The sequence below is a fragment of the Triturus cristatus genome, chromosome 3_2 (genome assembly GCF_964204655.1).
Source record: "Triturus cristatus chromosome 3_2, aTriCri1.1, whole genome shotgun sequence".
Classification (NCBI taxonomy): Eukaryota; Metazoa; Chordata; class Amphibia; order Caudata; family Salamandridae; genus Triturus; species Triturus cristatus.
In genome coordinates, this window is record NC_140584.1 from 1,109,483,019 (window position 1) to 1,109,500,275 (window position 17,257).

The window sequence follows — 17,257 nt, forward strand, 5'->3', positions numbered from 1 at the left end:
TCTTTCACCAAAGCGCTGGGAGCGCTTCATTTGTGTCCCTCAGCGCCTGGAAGCGCTTTTATTTGCCTTTAGCGCTCAGGAGCGCTTTATTTCTGAAAGCCGGTGCCCACCCGGCGTTTGCCCCGTCTTTGCCGAAGTCCCCTGGCAGGTGCCCACCCTGCCAGGGACGTTGCTGTGATCGTTGGCGGGTGCCCACCCCGCTTATTTAATGATTTAATAGGCGGGTGCCCACCCCGCTTTAATTGGAGAAGTACTATCCCTAGCGGGTGCCCACCCCGCCAGGGACTTTGCCGTGCTGGTTACACCCCCCCTCTGCGTATCTAGCGAGTGCCCACCCCGCGAAGGAATCACCGCCGCGGTGAAGGAGTAAGTCAGGCTGCGTGTGGCCTGACGTTGGGCGGGACTTCCGCTTCCGCGAGGGAAGCCCCGCGCCCACGGATTCCCCCGGAAGCCAGCACAGGGAGAAGAGCGTGGCGAGAGGCCTGCCGCCAGCCGGGAACAGGAGGCAGCTGCTGATCCTGGCGGGGCTCCCTGGTGACGGTGGGAGAGCTCCGCGGTACCGAGGGAAGGAGCTGACGGGAGCCTACCCCGCGCTCCAGTGCCCCAGAGCGAGCCGACATCAGGGAGCAGAGAGGAAGTCCCGGCGTAGGAAGTCCCGGTAAGGAGAGGGCTCGGGGTGGTCTCTGTGCGCATCTGATCCCCCCACGAGGAGGCTCCCCCGAAGGGGCCAGCGTTCTTTACCTGGGAGCCCACGAGGCTCCAAAAGCATAAGGGGGCAGTTCTTTTGGTGCTCAGAGCGGCCCCGGAAGGCAGCGGGCCGCTCCAACGTATGAGGACACTGGCCGTCAAGAGCGCTGGTGCGCTCCAACAGCGTGGGGCACATCGTTTTAGAGCGCTGGTGCGCTCCAACAGCGGGGGCAGTATTTTGCTCAGGGTCCAGAGGGACTCCAACGTTGGGGGCACCTTGTCTTGAGCCACGAAGGCTCTAGGGGGCATTCCTTGTGGTTAAAGCCCAGAGAGGCGCCACGTGACTGCTATTTTTGTTGTAAAAGGCACAGTGGTGCCTAGGTTCACTCACAGCTGCCCAGCACTTAGTGGGCAGCTGCATCGTTTAGGTTGTGCCTTATGCGCCCTGGTTTGCGCAACCTGCGCAGTCGCGCCCTGACTTTGCTGAACACAGGGCGTCCTAGCCCCTACCAGGCCAGTTGGCCCAGGGACTGCTACAGATAGTGGCTAATGTGAGTTTTTGCGCCATTGTTCCTTTCCTGCACCTCTGAATGTGTTTATGCGTCATGTGCTTTGCTTTACACCTCTGAATGTATTTTATGCATCCTGTGTTTATGTGCTTAGACCCCTACAGGTAGAGTGATACTTAGGTGGTTGTTTTTCTCCTAGTACAGGTGGTGCTGGTGAGGTCCTGATTCCCTGCGCAGTATTTTCCTAAGGTGGTTAGGGTTGCGTAGGTGGTACTTTCTGGTTCCCAGGAGTTACTGATTGTGTGTTATATATGTTATTGTGTGCTATGTTCTACAGTATTATTCCTAAGTTCTAAGAGTGCTAATTTCGGACAGTGGTCCATGTGGCCCTGTCCCCTGTACATATAATCCCTTGTAAATTCTGCCCGTGCCTGTTGGCACATTGTAAAGTGTGTGTTTTTATCTGATGTGTTGTGTATAATACAAAGGCTATTTTTATAGAATACCTTGTGGGGAGTTTCCTTTGTGGTGGGCCTTGGGTGTTGTTGCTGGGTGCGCGCGCAAACGCTTTACACATCGCCTCAGAGATAAGCCTGACTGCTCGTGCCAAGCTACCAAGGGGGTGAGCAGGGGTTATCTTTGGCGTGTAACTCCCCAGCCCTGACTAGAGTGGTGGTTTCTGTCTGGCTTTGGCGCAAGCCCTAGCCAACCAGAAATCCCATTTCTAACAATGACTTAACTAAAGAATATCACCAATTGGAGCATGAAGAAAAATCCGGGTACATTACAACCTTTTCTTACACATGTTGGTCTGTTTGCTACAAATAATTGAGTTTTGGTGTATCTTCTGCTGCAGAACTTTTCCAAGACATTAATCGATGTATCCTACAGCCTTTAGTAGATGCATTTAACTATAGCAATAACATATTCATCTTCGGAGCCTCACAGAAAGAGCATGACGGAGCTTTTATGCAAGTATGCCATTTGTTGAATAATGCAGGCTTAACTCTAAATGCTGACAAATGTGAAAAAAAGCTTGAAATTCTTTGGCCATGTATTTTCTGATGGTGGTATGAAACCTGATCCAGCTAAAGTGCAAGTGTTGTCTACTGCCAGTCCCCCACAGGACATTCCTATGCAACAATAATTTCTTGCAGTGGCCAGTTACTGTTCTAGACACATACGAGACTTAGCTACGGCAACTGCACTCTTACGATAACTGATGATAAAGAATGTGGGGCAGATTTACAACCCCTTTGCACCACTTTTGCATAATTTTTAACATAGGAAAAATGATGCAAAAGTGGCGCAAGGGGCTTGTAAATCTGCCCCTGTGTCTTTTCATTGGTCACATGAATGTGAGAAGAAATTCCAAAAAACTCAAACAAGCTTTTGAGAATGCCAATGAAATTGTTTACTTTAATGCCAAACTTCATACAGAGGTTGTAATTGATGCTAGCCATGTCGGGTTAGGTGCAAACCTGGTACTGCACAGCGGACAACCAAATGCTCGGAGACATATTGTGGCATACACCAGCAAAATCCTGCCACCAACAGAACATGCTTACTCGCAACTTGAGAAAGAAAGTTTGGCAGTGGTCTGGGCTTGAGAATATTTCCATATGTTCTTGTATGGAAAGCTTTTCACAGTAGTGACTGATCATCAAGCACTGGTGATGATATTTGGCAATCCGAAAGCCAAAATGCCTCCTCAAATTGAACGTTGGGCTTGAGGTTGCAAGAATACAACTATGCAATTCTCCAATGTGAAATTGAGGATACCAGATGCCATGTCTTTACAACAAATTGTCACTGCCACGAACCAAGATAGTGACATGTTAAAGTTAAAAGACATTATTTCTTAACACTCATGTTACCAGCACTCTAGACCCATTGTTAATGAAAGTGAGTACTTGAAGTCTGTCTTTCACCTCAAGTCTTCCAGTACCCTGTTAGAATTGTTACATCTTGCATGGGAGAGAATTGCTATTGATTTCCTTGGTCCTCTTGAAAACGGACATCATTTTCTGGCCATTGTTGGTGAATACTCCTATTTTCCAATGGTAGAAGGCCTTTGATCCACTTAACATGAAAAGGTTATTCAAAAGTTTGATGGCATTTTTGTGACTTGGGGTGCACCTGCAATCGTGAAGTCTGACAAAGGCCCAGCTTTTAATAGTCGAGAATTCAAACACATTCTGAATCACCTCAATATGAAGCATAAAAAGAGCACTCCTCTTTGGGCCAAGGCCAATGGTATGATAGAAAGGTTAGAGAGTACTCTAAAGAAAACTTTTCAGCATGCTACATTGGAGAAGCTCGACCTCAAAGTTGTTTTGAACACTTCATTTCAAGCTTACCGTTTGACTCCTCGACGACAAGAGAAAGCCTTGCAAGTCTCATTTAGAAGAGCAGTGACGACCAACCTGCCCCAATTGACCAACCTAAGAACCAAGGATGAGAGAGACATTCATACTAAGGGGTTTGGTCGCAAACAGAAAATGTAAATATATGCTAAAAGACGGCATCATGTAGAAGACATCATCTTTTCAAGAGGAGATTGAGTGCTTCTCAAACAACACAGAAAAAGAAAGTTTGATGCTACTTCTGAAACGGAACCATTCATCATCACTATTATCAAAGGATATATCAGGGGCGGTGGGTGAAATTTGACAGTGGTGGGGCGCAAACGAATTAGCATACAGCACCATAGCGAGCGAGCGTAGCGAGCGAGCATGAACCCCAAAAGGGGTGTTTGGGGGGGTTACCCCCCCCCAAGAAAATTTTGAAAAAAAAGAAGAAAAATCGTGCATTTCCAAGCAAATTTGAGAAAGCAGGAAAGTTAATAAAGCAATTGTGAAAGTGCAGTTATTACATTAATAGATGGCATAACATAGGTAGCTGCTTATTCAGTATTACCACAGAGCTTCATACATTCTGTCCTATTATGCTCAGGTGCTGAATTTCCTTTCCCTCCCTTTCCCTCGCTCGCTCCTCTTTTCGGTCTCCTTCAGTTCCCTTTCATCTCGCTGGGCCCCTGTAGGTCACTCTCAGTTCCTCTCGCTCACTCATTTATCCTTCCCATCACTCAGATCTTGGCATTCTTATTTTTGATTGCCTTCCCCGTAGGTGTTACCCGTCATTTCCAGTTCTTGTCTTTTACATGCAGCTCGCAACCTTTCCTTAATTAATGTTTTCCACTTAACCCTGGCTGTATCATATTTGCCACATAATACATCATCTGCTGTATAATCTAACGATTTCCCCCAAAACAATTTTGTAGCTCAAACGGATCAAACGGATCACAAATTACTAAAAGAAATGTGACTTATGTTGCTGTGAAGTGTAGGGCCCTTTGCAAAGGTTAGTAAAGAAAACAATTGGTCCCAGACACTCCTAATTACACTCAAATTAATACCTGTAGGAGAGTGTAGTATGCAATCAATTCATTCAACCGAAAATATATCATGTAAAGGCACATTCAACAGGGAAAATCTCATAGATAAGAGGCCAACCAAAGTCAAGATTGTACCTTCAGAGGCACCAACGGATGTGGTACGTCTCCTACTTGTTCTGAATTAAGAATTGAACGTCTCACCGGGACCAATGGCAGCATGTGATTAGAAGGTCTCACGCCGCTCCATTTCAGTGGTACCTCATGGTGATTTCTCCCCCACCCTGAAGTCATTTCAGGATATTTTGACAGAGTACAGTCTGGAATTTAATTTCATCACACCACGATCGTGTTCGGGTTCCCTTTCCTTTGTCCTGAGGAAGACCCGCAGCAGAGGAGACTACTTACCCTTTTGCGTCAGGGTTGAAACGTCGACATTTCCCCAGTGAGCCTACACCCAAAAGCTACTCCCCTCCTACTCCAACCACAGATGAAGTACCAATGAGGTACCAATGGGTGAGGTGGACTGGCCTCAAGGGTCTTGTGACCTCACTGACAGATTCACAGTTGATATAGGGTGTGGTTCTTTGTATGAAGTGAACTACAGTATGGATTGTGGTGGACAGGCCTTCAAGGTTAAGTCAGACTTGCCACTGTTAGGGTCCACCTGCGGGTGCTAAGACACTGGGCTTCTAAGGTCTATCGGGCCTTCTAAGGTGCAGCATCGGAATAAGCTGTCAGGAGGGTGGACTGGTCATGAAGGCTGAACATGGTTCTCCAGTTCCACATTCAGCAGCTCCAGCCAGAGTGCCACATCCTCTCCCACACTGAACACCATACTGCCCCACTGAGAGAAACTCGCACTGCCTTCAGCTACAACTCAATTGTGCTGCGACTAAATTCAAATTATGCACTAGACAACAGTAAAATGCTGCCTGAAAAAAAATGAGCACCACCCTGGAAAAAGCAGACACGCCTAGGGAATGCAAGAATAAGCAAAGCATGTGAACTGTAATCAGTAACAACATGGTTACCTTAACGTTTTTAAACTCATTATTCAGAAATCAGTAAGTGATTTTTCCTGAAAAGTTCAGGACATGACGACAGACCTAGGAAGGGACCCGTTTCAATGTCCATTGCTTATATCCTTTTAAAATGTAAGCAGTTTGGTTTAAAAAAAGACCACATGCCCGAACACAGAGCCGCATTTTATAAGCTAAAATAATTAAAACAGTTGAAAACGATCATATTAAACGTTTCTACTCTACCCATCAACCAGGTATTGCAGTGCCTTTAGAAATGGTGACCTTCCCCACCCTGGGAAAACAATGTTGTTCAAAGAAAGAAGATAAAAAGAAAGTAGCGCTTTCACTGGCAAACTCTGTAAAGTGGCGCTAATGTGTGTGGATGTAAATAACAATCAGGCCTGTCTGCTGACCACTCTGTATTGCTTTATTTAGGTATTTAATTATTTTTCCTCTCCGTCCCGAGGTTTTCGGTCAGAAAATGAGGATATTTCCAGCCAAAGAGTTCCAGCTTTTTTGGATCCATTTCACAGGGAAACAAATAAAGAAAAGGAGAGGCAAGAGAGAGTAGGTAAGAGCTGTCTTTTGAAATCAGCATGTAAGCAGGAGCGAGACAGAGACAGTAAGAGATGGAGGAATAAAGAGAGGAGGGCAGCTGCCAGAGGCAGGTCAGGAGTAGTGGACACCGTCCTTGCCATGAAGGAAAAGACACAGCGTTTTTTTTCCCTTCTCAGCCCTTCCCAGAACGGCTGAGCCTTACTGCAGCATACAAAAGGCAGAGCGCGGGTGGCCTCTTTGACTCCAGGCAGGTCAAGTGCAGGGCCATTAAGTAGCGTTTTCGCGCGCTAATGGCCCTGCGAATAACAGAAGGAAGAGGGGAAATTCTTTTGTCCTCTCGTCCCCCCCACCCTTGTCCCCCGTGTCCCCCCACTCCAAAATCTGGGGGGGATATATCCCCCGCGTCCCCCACACTTCCTACGCCCATGTTCATCACACGTTTAATCAGGTTATCACCGACACTACAGAAGCTGACATTTGTTGTAAGACTGACTACTAATTCAATTAATAGAATAACTTACCAGGCGCATCTCCTGACCTCCGGTCCCGCGTCGCCTCACGTCCGCTCTGCAACGTGGTGGTGGAGGTAACTTCTCCCCGCTCTTCTTGTTTGCCAATTAGGAGACTGGGGGGCCGGGCAGCTCAACTCGGTCCTGACATTTGATAGGGCATGGGGCGACTTTGCGCAAAACGCATCACCGCCCGAGCAGGACCCTATCTTTAAACTTCTACACTACACAGGGCATGCGCAGCAAACCTAATGGTTTGTGAATGTGAGTGAGGGGCGAAGCTCCTCACTCGCATGCGCAGACCATCTTCGGAACTCCTGCTGTCTCTGCCTGCGTGCGCTGGCTGTGCGTGACATGCGCACTATCACCAATGAAGCGCACAGGCAGGCCCGGAAATGGGAAATGTAAACAAAACATTTATTTTAATTACGGCAGCCGCGGGTCCAGGGCTGGTGGGGCTACGCCCCTACGCCCCAATGGACGCACCGCGGCTGGGATATATGGTGATTGCCCAGTGCCCTGGGAAGTCGCTTACGAGGAACTCCTTTCACCGTCGACATGTGGCCCATCACTCACCAAACATTGATCTCAATGTAGAGACTGGGTCCAGGCAGACTGTTGACAACTCTGTGTCTGCTGATAATTCCACTTCACCTATTCACCTATGCAGACCACTAACACTTCGTCTGCCAGTTCCCTAGGTTCCAGTGACCAATCAGAATGTGTTATTCAGGTGCCACAATGCATAATTAAAGAATTGTAATTACCTTTATATTTCTAATCATATGCATATTTACTTATGTAGTCATTCATATATTTAGTTATTTTTATATTTTGAAAAGTTATAACTTTTGATTTGACGAAGCGGAAGATGTAGTGTCTTCTAAATAAAGAAATGCTGGAAGTATTTTGGTTCCACTGTACACCAAAGACCTGTGACAAAAGTGTTGGAGGGATGAGTTGTAGACAGGATTTTAATGTTGAGTTCTTGCAGCAGAATAAAGATGCTTACAACTACTCAACATGTGTGACTTGGTTATTGGTGAGTACCTGGGTCTAGCAGGAAGCTACAATTTGCTACATGTGAAAAATATTTTTGGGGTCTAAACAAATCCACGTATTGCTATATTACTCCGTTGCACTAAAGGGAACTGCTTTGTGTGTGGATGTGTTCCTTGTGAAAAGGCTGCATGCCATAAGTCATATTAAAGTCAGATTTGAGCTGCTACATTACCCCTTAATGCATGCTGGAGTGTGTGGAAGGAAAATGACACCAACCAAGACTAATTGATGACATTCGGCTGAAACCCCTCTAAGAAATCATGAAATACATGTAATTTTAGTAAAATGAAAAGGTCTTAGCTAACACAGATTTGAAAGAGTCAATCAGTTTGGCAATGGCTGAAAGCCTCTTGTAAGAAAGAAAGAGAGAAACAAACAAATCAGGCATGCAAGAAGGCAAGCTAGAAGAAAGGCAAGTGAAAGAGGGAAGCCAAATGAAAGAAAGAAAGAGGGGTGGCAAGCAAAAGAAAGAAAGAAGGAAGATAAGTAAAAGAAAGAAGGAAGGAATGCAAAAAAGGAAAGTAGGAAAGCAAAGGAAAGAAAGAAGGTGGAAGAAGGAAGGCAAAAAAGAAAGAAGAAAAAAAGGTGAAAGAAAGAAAGCAGGCAAAAGAAAGAAGGAAGGAAAGCAAAGGACAGAAAGAAGGGAAACAAAAGAAATGAAGGAAAGCAAATTAAAGAAGGAAAGGAAAAAAGAAGAAAAGGGGAAAGAAAGGAAGAAAAGAAGAAAGAAAGACAGTAAGAAAGAAAGAAAGAAAGAAAGAAAGAAAGAAAGAAAGAAAGAAAGAGAGAAAGAAAGAAAGGAAGAAAGAAAGAAAGAAAGAAAGAAAGAAGTAAAAAGAGAATGATTTAAGGTAGAACAGTTTTAAATGGACACAATCTGATAGCAGCAGTCAGAAAAGCAAACAATCCACAAGGAATTTAAAACAGCATTGGCATAGGATGGGATTTGATTTAGATGGACGTGCATCAGATATGTTCTGTTATCACATCAAGATCAAGACACAAACACCACACTAAAGTAATTATAAAGTAAGAACAAAAACACTGGCACTGAAGGGAACTAGCTTGTGTGCGATGCGTTCCTTGAGAGAGAGGAAAATGCAATCACTCAAAGGGAAGTTAACCAGTGACTTAAGTAGTGTTAGATTTGGCTTTTTCAGCAGGTTTACCCCCAGACTTTTTGGCCTCCTGTTTTTGATCCTGTGTTTGTTGGTTTTAAGACTCTGGGGATTTTACCACTGCTATTCAGTGCTAAAGTGCATATGCTCTCCATGCAAATTATATAAATGGAGTAGTGTTTCCATGTTTGACTTATTTGATTTACTACTAAGTCCCTAGTATAGTGTGCTGTGTGTGCCCAGGGCCTGTACATCAAATGCTATCAGTGGGCCTGCAGCAGTGATTGTGCCACCCACACAAGCAGGCTTTCAAAGGGTTCTCAGACCTGCCACTGCAGTGTCTGAGTGCAGTTGTGACTGTCATGTCAACCTGGCAGGTGCACCCACTTGCCAGGTCCTAACCTTCCCTTTTATTCCATGTGAGTCATGCCTAAGGTAGGTCCATGGTGCCCCTATGGGCCATGTGCAGTGTGTGTGAAAGGTAGGACATGCACTAGTGTGTGTGCCATGCGCTGATAGTGAAATACTGTGTATTTCATTTTTCACTATTGAAAGGCTATCTGTCTCATAGGATAGAATGGAAGTTTACTTTGTAACATCTTACAAGTATAACTTCCCATTGGGACAAGATAGGGAAATGGAGATTAGTATGCCTGAACTCAGAATGTAAAAATGCATCTTTTAGTCAAGAGGATTTTTATGTTGAGTGTTTGAAAATACCACTTTTAGAAAGTGGATATTTTCTTGCTTTGCCATCCTGTGTTCCTCTGCTTTCTTGTTTGCACTGATAAATATTGATTATATTTCTGAAATTGGTGTGGTTTCTTTTTGTAGTATTTTCACTGTATTACGGTGTATTATGCGCAAATGCTTTACACATTGCCCCTGAAATAAGCCTGACTGCTTGTGCTAAGCTACCAAGGGGGTGAACAAGGGTTATTTTAGAAGTGTGTCCCCTTATCCTGATTAGAAGAAGGATCCCTATTGGGACAAAAGTGCAAACAATTGCCAACTAGAGACCCCGATTTCTAACAGGTAGGTTGACCCACTGCTCCATGGTTTTAGCTGTAGAGGGCAAAATGTGAATGACACCAATGGATGAAGAAAGGTGGCTGAAATGCGCTTTAGGTAAGTGTATCATACATATTTTACTAAAATCAAAAGGTCTGGGCTAACTCCATTGCTAAAAATGGGGATAAGGAGATGTCCTTCAACGTTTTAGAAACTTTCTCCATGCAGCTCTTTATCTACCTTTGTTGGCAGCACTAATTTGCGGAATTTGGGTAATTTTGCATTTTGCATTCCGCGGAGAACGCGGAATTGCCAAAAATTCCACGAATCGCGGGTTCGCAGAATTTTTTGCTCGCTGTTCCACAACCCAAGTGCTGCTCCACAACCTCAGTGCAAAAAGAAGTCATTGGCGCCTTTAACACCATCTCAGATAAAATAAGTACGTTCTTAAGCGCCCCAGCGAGGCCACCTGTCAGTCAATCTCCTAGATGGTTTGATCCCCTCTGCTCTAAGGCGGCTAGGAAGCTGCGGAAGGCACTTAGTAAATGCCCCAGGGCCCCTATACAGGTTACAACTTGCCGTAGGGAATATAAGTTAGAACTTGTAAGATGAAAATCGGTTTCAAAAGATGAAATATGGAGGGACCTCACTGACGCAAGCACTCTAAAGGATAGTTCAAGATTCTGGAACAGAATTAATAGTCCTTTTTTTACTTCTGAGGACGGGAGCGGGGTAGATGCTAATATAACAGAGGAAGAGTGGGTACGCCATTACAAAGCTATTTTTGAGTGTCCCCCTGAGATAACCTTCTCTCTACCCAGGGTGGCGGTAGACTTGGCTTTGGTTTTTAGCTCCCGTGAGATCAAAGAAGGTATAATGGGATTACCCAGTAATAAAGCCCCAGGACCTGACGGCATTCCAGCTGACCTTTATTAATCAAACCCAACACTCTGGGCCCCTGTTCTTGCCACGATTTTGAATGCGGTGGCAAGATCTGGTTGCCCAGAGTCTTGGGCAATCTCAACCATAGTGCCAGTTTTTAAAAAAGGTGACCGTGATAGCACAGGCCCATCTCCTTGTTGGATTCGGTGGTCAAGGTGGTGGGTCGCATGCTCCTGAAAAAATTGACTACCTGGGCAGAAGAGCACGCCATCTTATCAGACATACAGTACGGGTTCCATCCTGGAAGGTCCACAATGGCCCAATGCCCTCACTTGTCCATGATTGTAAGCAAGTATACTGTTGCACGCCCCAGTACATTCTATTTAGCATTCATGGATTTGTCTTCCGCGTTTGATCACATGAACAGGGGTACATGTTGGCAATCCATGCTTGCTATCATGGTAGATGGCAACATTGTTTCTTTCCTGGAAAGTCTTCACCAAGCAACCAAGGCACAGTCAGATTTTCCCAAGATCTCAGAGTTTCCCGCCCTGTGGACATAAATCGTGGTGTAAGGCAGGGTGGCATTTTGGCCCCTTTTTTGTTTAATTTTTATATTAATGATCTAGACACTGCATTACAAGACACCATGGCTGATTTTCCCCAAGTAGGCCAATGAGGACTCCCAGATTTATTATACGCCGATGCGGTCGCCCATGGGGTTACAATCCCTACTTGACTACTTTGGGCATCACAATTGGGACCTCAAACTTGGCTGTGCATGAAGAACTTGGGGTCCCTTACCTGAGTGACACTTTGGCAATACGCCCGTTAATTTTCTGGTTGAAAACATGGCCTAATGAGGATCTGTCGCTGACCCAGAGCATATTTATGATGCAATACACGATCTAGATTTATTTATCTTTTTTTTAAATTTACTTTTTACAGTACTGGAAATAGAATCCAATAGCACTTGACCACGGAATAGCCACAGAGGAATACTGACGACACCACTACTGAAACCATAGGTGGTTTGGAATTATCACCACTTAATAAGTAGGTGCTTTATCTTTAACGAACAATGCCCATGTTTACATCGGCCCTTGAACGTATCAAGTCCTTCTTATGAGTACTAAATAAGGTCATTTGTATCATTTTTTAGGAATACCAAAACGAACGAAGAATAGGTAGCTATGATGGCTCAACACTATGATTTCACTGTCATGGTCTGATTGAAATGACACATGGCACGTTAAATATCGTTGCATGACCGCACACATAGACGCACCACTTCCGGTTTTGAAACACACTATAATGAACCTAGCCACATCACACCACGAATTTGCTCACGTTTGCCACTCCAAATCACGATTAGCTCTAATTCTTTTAGCGTATTTCCCCACTTTAGCACGTCTATACAGCTCTCTCCATTTTTATTAAAATCATAAGTAGCATTTCTCAACTATTATTATTGTACACAACAAACGTTACAGCTAATATGCATAGTGTGTATCATGGACGACTTGCTCACCCACTTGTAGCCGGTTCTTGACTTTCACCACTAAGTTGCTTTGGCATTGCCACTGAGTACATGTTTTTCAAGTTATGTACTATAGAGGTTCTTGATTTTCTTTTGTAACACAGCCTTGAAAAAGTCGCGGGACTAACTTTCCCATGTAGCGACGAAACACGTGTCGGCTGGATGTTGTATATCGCACGGAAGACACCCAATGAATAAAGAACCACTCACAAAAGGAGACTAATCTATTTTGTTCACCTACAATTCTGTACTGTCATTGTGGAAACACCTAATAATTTGTTTTTTGTTAAAAAAAAGGATGTGTGCTAAGGACTGAATGCTAAATTCTGTAGAGCCTTGGCTCTTTTTTCTGGGGAGTTGGGCGGTACTTCCCACCTTCTAGCACCGTCATATCACTTCAGATAAATAGATAATTTATGCTTAATTTCCCTGTGGCGCCGTTACCTAAACCTGAAACCCCAGCTACAGTATTTTTAACATATTGAAAAAGTGTATGTTGCTGGATCACGCACATCATATACCATGGTTAAGATATATAAGGTCCAGTTTTGATAGACTTGGCACACCAGATCTATACAGCAACCCAGAAATGGCATCAAAAAAGGATCTGGTTTGGGTCAGGGATTCCTTTAGTAGCCTATTGAAACTAGAGAGGGAAGTTCACGAATTGAAGAAACCTTATGTGCGAAACTTTATAATCTTGAAAACATCACCATCCACAGAGCGTTATCTCTTAGGTTCTTTCAGCACATATGACCGTTTCTTGCTGACTAGGTTTCGCCTGGGTTTCTTCCATCTTCTGTTAGTTTTCTCCAGGGGTTGTCATAGAGGACAGCCTTTAATATCCTGCGGCTGCGAGGGTGAGTCTCCGCAGGATTTGCTTCACTTTTTATTCTTTTGCCGTTTCTATGCGTTTCCCCGTAGGAAACTAATAGTCCCTCTTTTAAGGAGATTGAATTTTAGGCAGGCACGCCCAGCTCAGATTTATTTACAACTGCTATCTGAAGACTCTGTCTTATTTGTTCTTAATTTTATTAAATTGGCAGTCATATACAGGGCGTCATATGACTAGAGGGCAGACTCCTGATGGGCATTTTATCGACTTAGTCCTCATGCAGTGACTAAATAAATGGGCCTTATTTATTAATTACAAGGTATATTTTTAGCATTGATTTTATTAGCGTTTTGATCTCAGTGGATATTCTATTTATGCACTAATCCTTTGCATGTCATAAATTGGACAAATGGTTTTATGATTTTGTATTACTTTCGATTTTATATATATATTTGTGAACTTTTATGGTTTTACAGCTGTAAACCGAATAAAGTTTTCTGACTGACTGACTGACTGGCTTGTTCACGCTTTCAAAATGCGTGTTCGTGAGATATTTCCCCCCGAGCACACAAACAGCATTCGCGAACAGGAAAAAAGCATCGCGAACGGCAAGAACAAGCAATTCCGCGTGTTCGTGGAACTCTGCGTGCTCGCAGAGATTTTTACCGTTTCGCTGAGCTTTGACCCACCCCTCTCATTTTTTGCCCTAGGAATTAAGGAATGAAAAAAGAGATGTCAGAGCTGGGGCCATTTTGTTGCTTTGCTGCTACTGAGGTGCTATCCTGGAAGCATAAATCTCTGCATCTTAATATTTTTGTCTCCTCATATCCAAAATGTATTTGTGTGATGATTGTTGCTAAATGTTTTCTTGGAAAGCACTCTGATGCCCCTGGCAATGTCTGCACTATACTAAAATCATAAAAATAAATGAAAGAGTATTGCCTATGTTTGGCAGGATGAACCGGCTGCTGGGATGAGCCAAAATGAACTATGCCATTCTCTGAAATACATAGAGACCTTTTCACTTTTTCAAAGGATACTGCTCCAAAATATTGCTTGTCTACGCAGGCGTAACTGAAAAATTGCCCAGCATTCTTTTACTAAACTTTTTTTAAGTTGGTGGTTTAAGTATTTGAGAGTGTTTGCCATACCTGCTGTGGTGTTGGGGAATCAGGCCCCCAACATGCATTGAAATTAATGGACACTACTACCCTGTTACGTAGTAATCTCAGAATCAACCACTCCTGGAGTCCTGGGCTCTTTATTGCTTCCATTTCTGGTGTACGCCAGCCACTACCACTTTATTACGTATGCAGGGGGTGGCGGTTGCGTGCCCCTGTGCAATCCGAGACAATGGGGCGGCCCATGACTCGTCAACATTACATTCCTCCTTTACCAGGAGATGTTAAACATGGTCAATATATAGACCAACAAATACTAAAAAAACATCAGGCTCAACAGTAGTCCAAACTTTGCTTCAACAGTCACAACGTACTCTTACTTGACCTCGGGGAATGCCGGTATCTGGTTACCACTGCATGCTCCTCGATCACCATCCCTTCAGTCGAACATAAAGTCTTTATACTTTTGAGACGGTTTAGGGTGTGATCACAGTGAATAGCGTTCCTGACCACCCATTGCCAAGAGCCTTGGTGATGCTTTCCCTTTTTGCACGGCACCCTTCACTCTTGGACTCCTGCAGCTAGTAACTGATGGTCTCAGCTCAGAGTCTCGGGAAGTGAAGAGTTGGGGTGCTGCAAAGAAGTCCTCCTAGAAAGTTCCTCGATCAACCTCTTGGTCACACTTGCTCTCGGCCTCGTGAGGGTTCGTTGCAGCGGCATCTTCTTACGGGTCGGCCACCGAGAACATGTCTGTGGATTCCTTTGGGACTTTTTTGAATTGGGAGGCATTGCATGTCACATGCTCTTGAACTTTCTTTGCTGTTACCTTTGTGCCTTTAACTTCAATAACCACCCACGGGTCCAGTTCGAACGGCAACCTGAATTTTCCTCAAGGATGGCAGTCCTGCACTAGTACTCGGTCGCCCACTATGATGAGGCTCTCTCGGGCATGCAGCCTCTGGGAGGCATCTACATTGGTGCGGGCTCTCCAGGTGTCTGACTGGTTCAGAGGATTCGGTGTTTCTTCCCATGTGGGGTGATGTGGAATGGTATCAGTCACTGACTGGCCGAAGCTTAGCTTGCTTGGGGATATGCCTGTGGTGCAGTGTGGTGTGAGCCGATAATCTCTTAAGAACTGGTACAACACTCATTCCATGTTGTAACTTTCAGCTATTGCAATTTGGCTTGCTTTGGTGAGGGTTCTCATCAGGCGCTCCACTTCTACATTGGCTTGAGACCCTCGAGGGGTGATCCTATGGTGTTTGATGTTGTGGGATGCTTAGTAGTCCCTCAGCTCGGAGCTGTTGAATGGAGGCCCATTATCAGTGAGGATTTCTCCGAACAGCCCATGGGTTACCATGAGCTTTGGGATCACCTCTGCTGCTGACATTGTCGTTACTATTTCTACCTCTGGGAAGCACAGTAGTCGTCCACAATGACCAGCATGTGTCTTCCTCCGGGGAGGCTACCAAAGTGGGCACTAATTCTCTGCCATTGGACACTGGGGCCTGCCTCAGTGATGACTAGTGCCGGCTGGTCTGGTGAGCCTATGGAAAGGCAGTCGGGGCAGCTCTGCACCACAGCTTCTACTTTCTGATCAAGACCCGGGAACCAGACTTTGCTCCTTAGCCAGTTTTTGGATTTGACGATTCCTTGGTGTGCTTCAAGCGCTAGGAATGCAGCCTTCTTTGCAAGGCCTTCAGGTAGTAAGAGTCTCAGGCTTCGGAGGAGACATCCGTTATTGGTCATGGACAGCTCCTGGCGTACTTGATACAGGGCCTTCAGGATCGACTGGGCCGTTTCGGTGCGGAGAGATGTTGGGTTTTGCAGCATTTGCCAATCTCCTGTGGTAATAGCTTTGATGGCAATCTGTAGGCAGTCGTCATGCTGAGTTGCCGTGATGATGTATTCCAGTGACATCGTAATGGGTCTCGACCTGTTCACGACCATTCTCACATAGTCCTCAGTTGCTGCTGCTTCCGTGGCTTCAGGAGGCATGGCCGGCCGGGCATGCCCCGATAGGAAATCGGCAGGGTTACCGGTACTGGTTGGTATGCCACGGTGAATTGGAACTCTTGCTGTTGCAGTATCCATTTTTCGATTCTTGAGGGAGTGGGTGTGATGAAGATCCTTGAAATAGGGGAATCAGCGGCTTGTGTAACTACAGCGAATGGGTGGCCGTTTAAGTAGATGTAGAAGTGTCGACAGCCCCATAGGATTGCAATCGCCTCACGCTCTATTTGTGAGTACCGCTGCTCTGTTGGTGTGAGCATGCGGCTGGCATAGGCTACTGGAGCCCAGTCTCCACAGTCTTGTCGTTGGGCTAAAACAGCGCTTATGCCGGTGGGACTAGCACCCACCACGAGTTGTGATTCTTTCCGGGGGTCAAAATACATCAGAGTGGTGTCAGTAGAAAGAGCAGCCTTGGTCTGCTGGAACAATTCTTCTTGCTCTGGCCCCCACACCCACGGGCTGGTTGTCTTGGTTATATTCCTGAGTGGACGGGTGAGGTCTGACAGGTTCTTTATAAAGCATCCGCAATAGGTTACCATGCTCAGGAATCTGTGGACTCCTGACGACAGGGCGGGGGCTTCTTGGATGTACCTCACTTTGTCGGGGTCAGCGCTGATGCCTTTGTCGGAAAAGCGATATCCAAAGAAGCTGATGTCTGTTCTTAGGAAGTCACACTTCTGCCGGTGTAGGGTGAGCCCACTTTCTTTGAGTCATGAGGAGACGGCTTGGAGGCGAGTTAGATGCTCCTCTAATGTGGGGGCATGAACCAGGGGGTTGTCATTCACGTTAAATACCCTGTGCAGGCCGTGGAGCACACCTTTGATGATGTTCTGAAAGACTGGCCACACTGGAGATTCCAAAGTTGAGCCTTGTATACCACCAGAGTCCTGTGCGAGTTGAAAAGGTGGTAATGGAGCGGGAATGCGGTGTAGCGGTATCTTATGGTAGCCGGACCGGAGCTCCATTTTAGAGAACCATCTGAAGCCTGCCAGC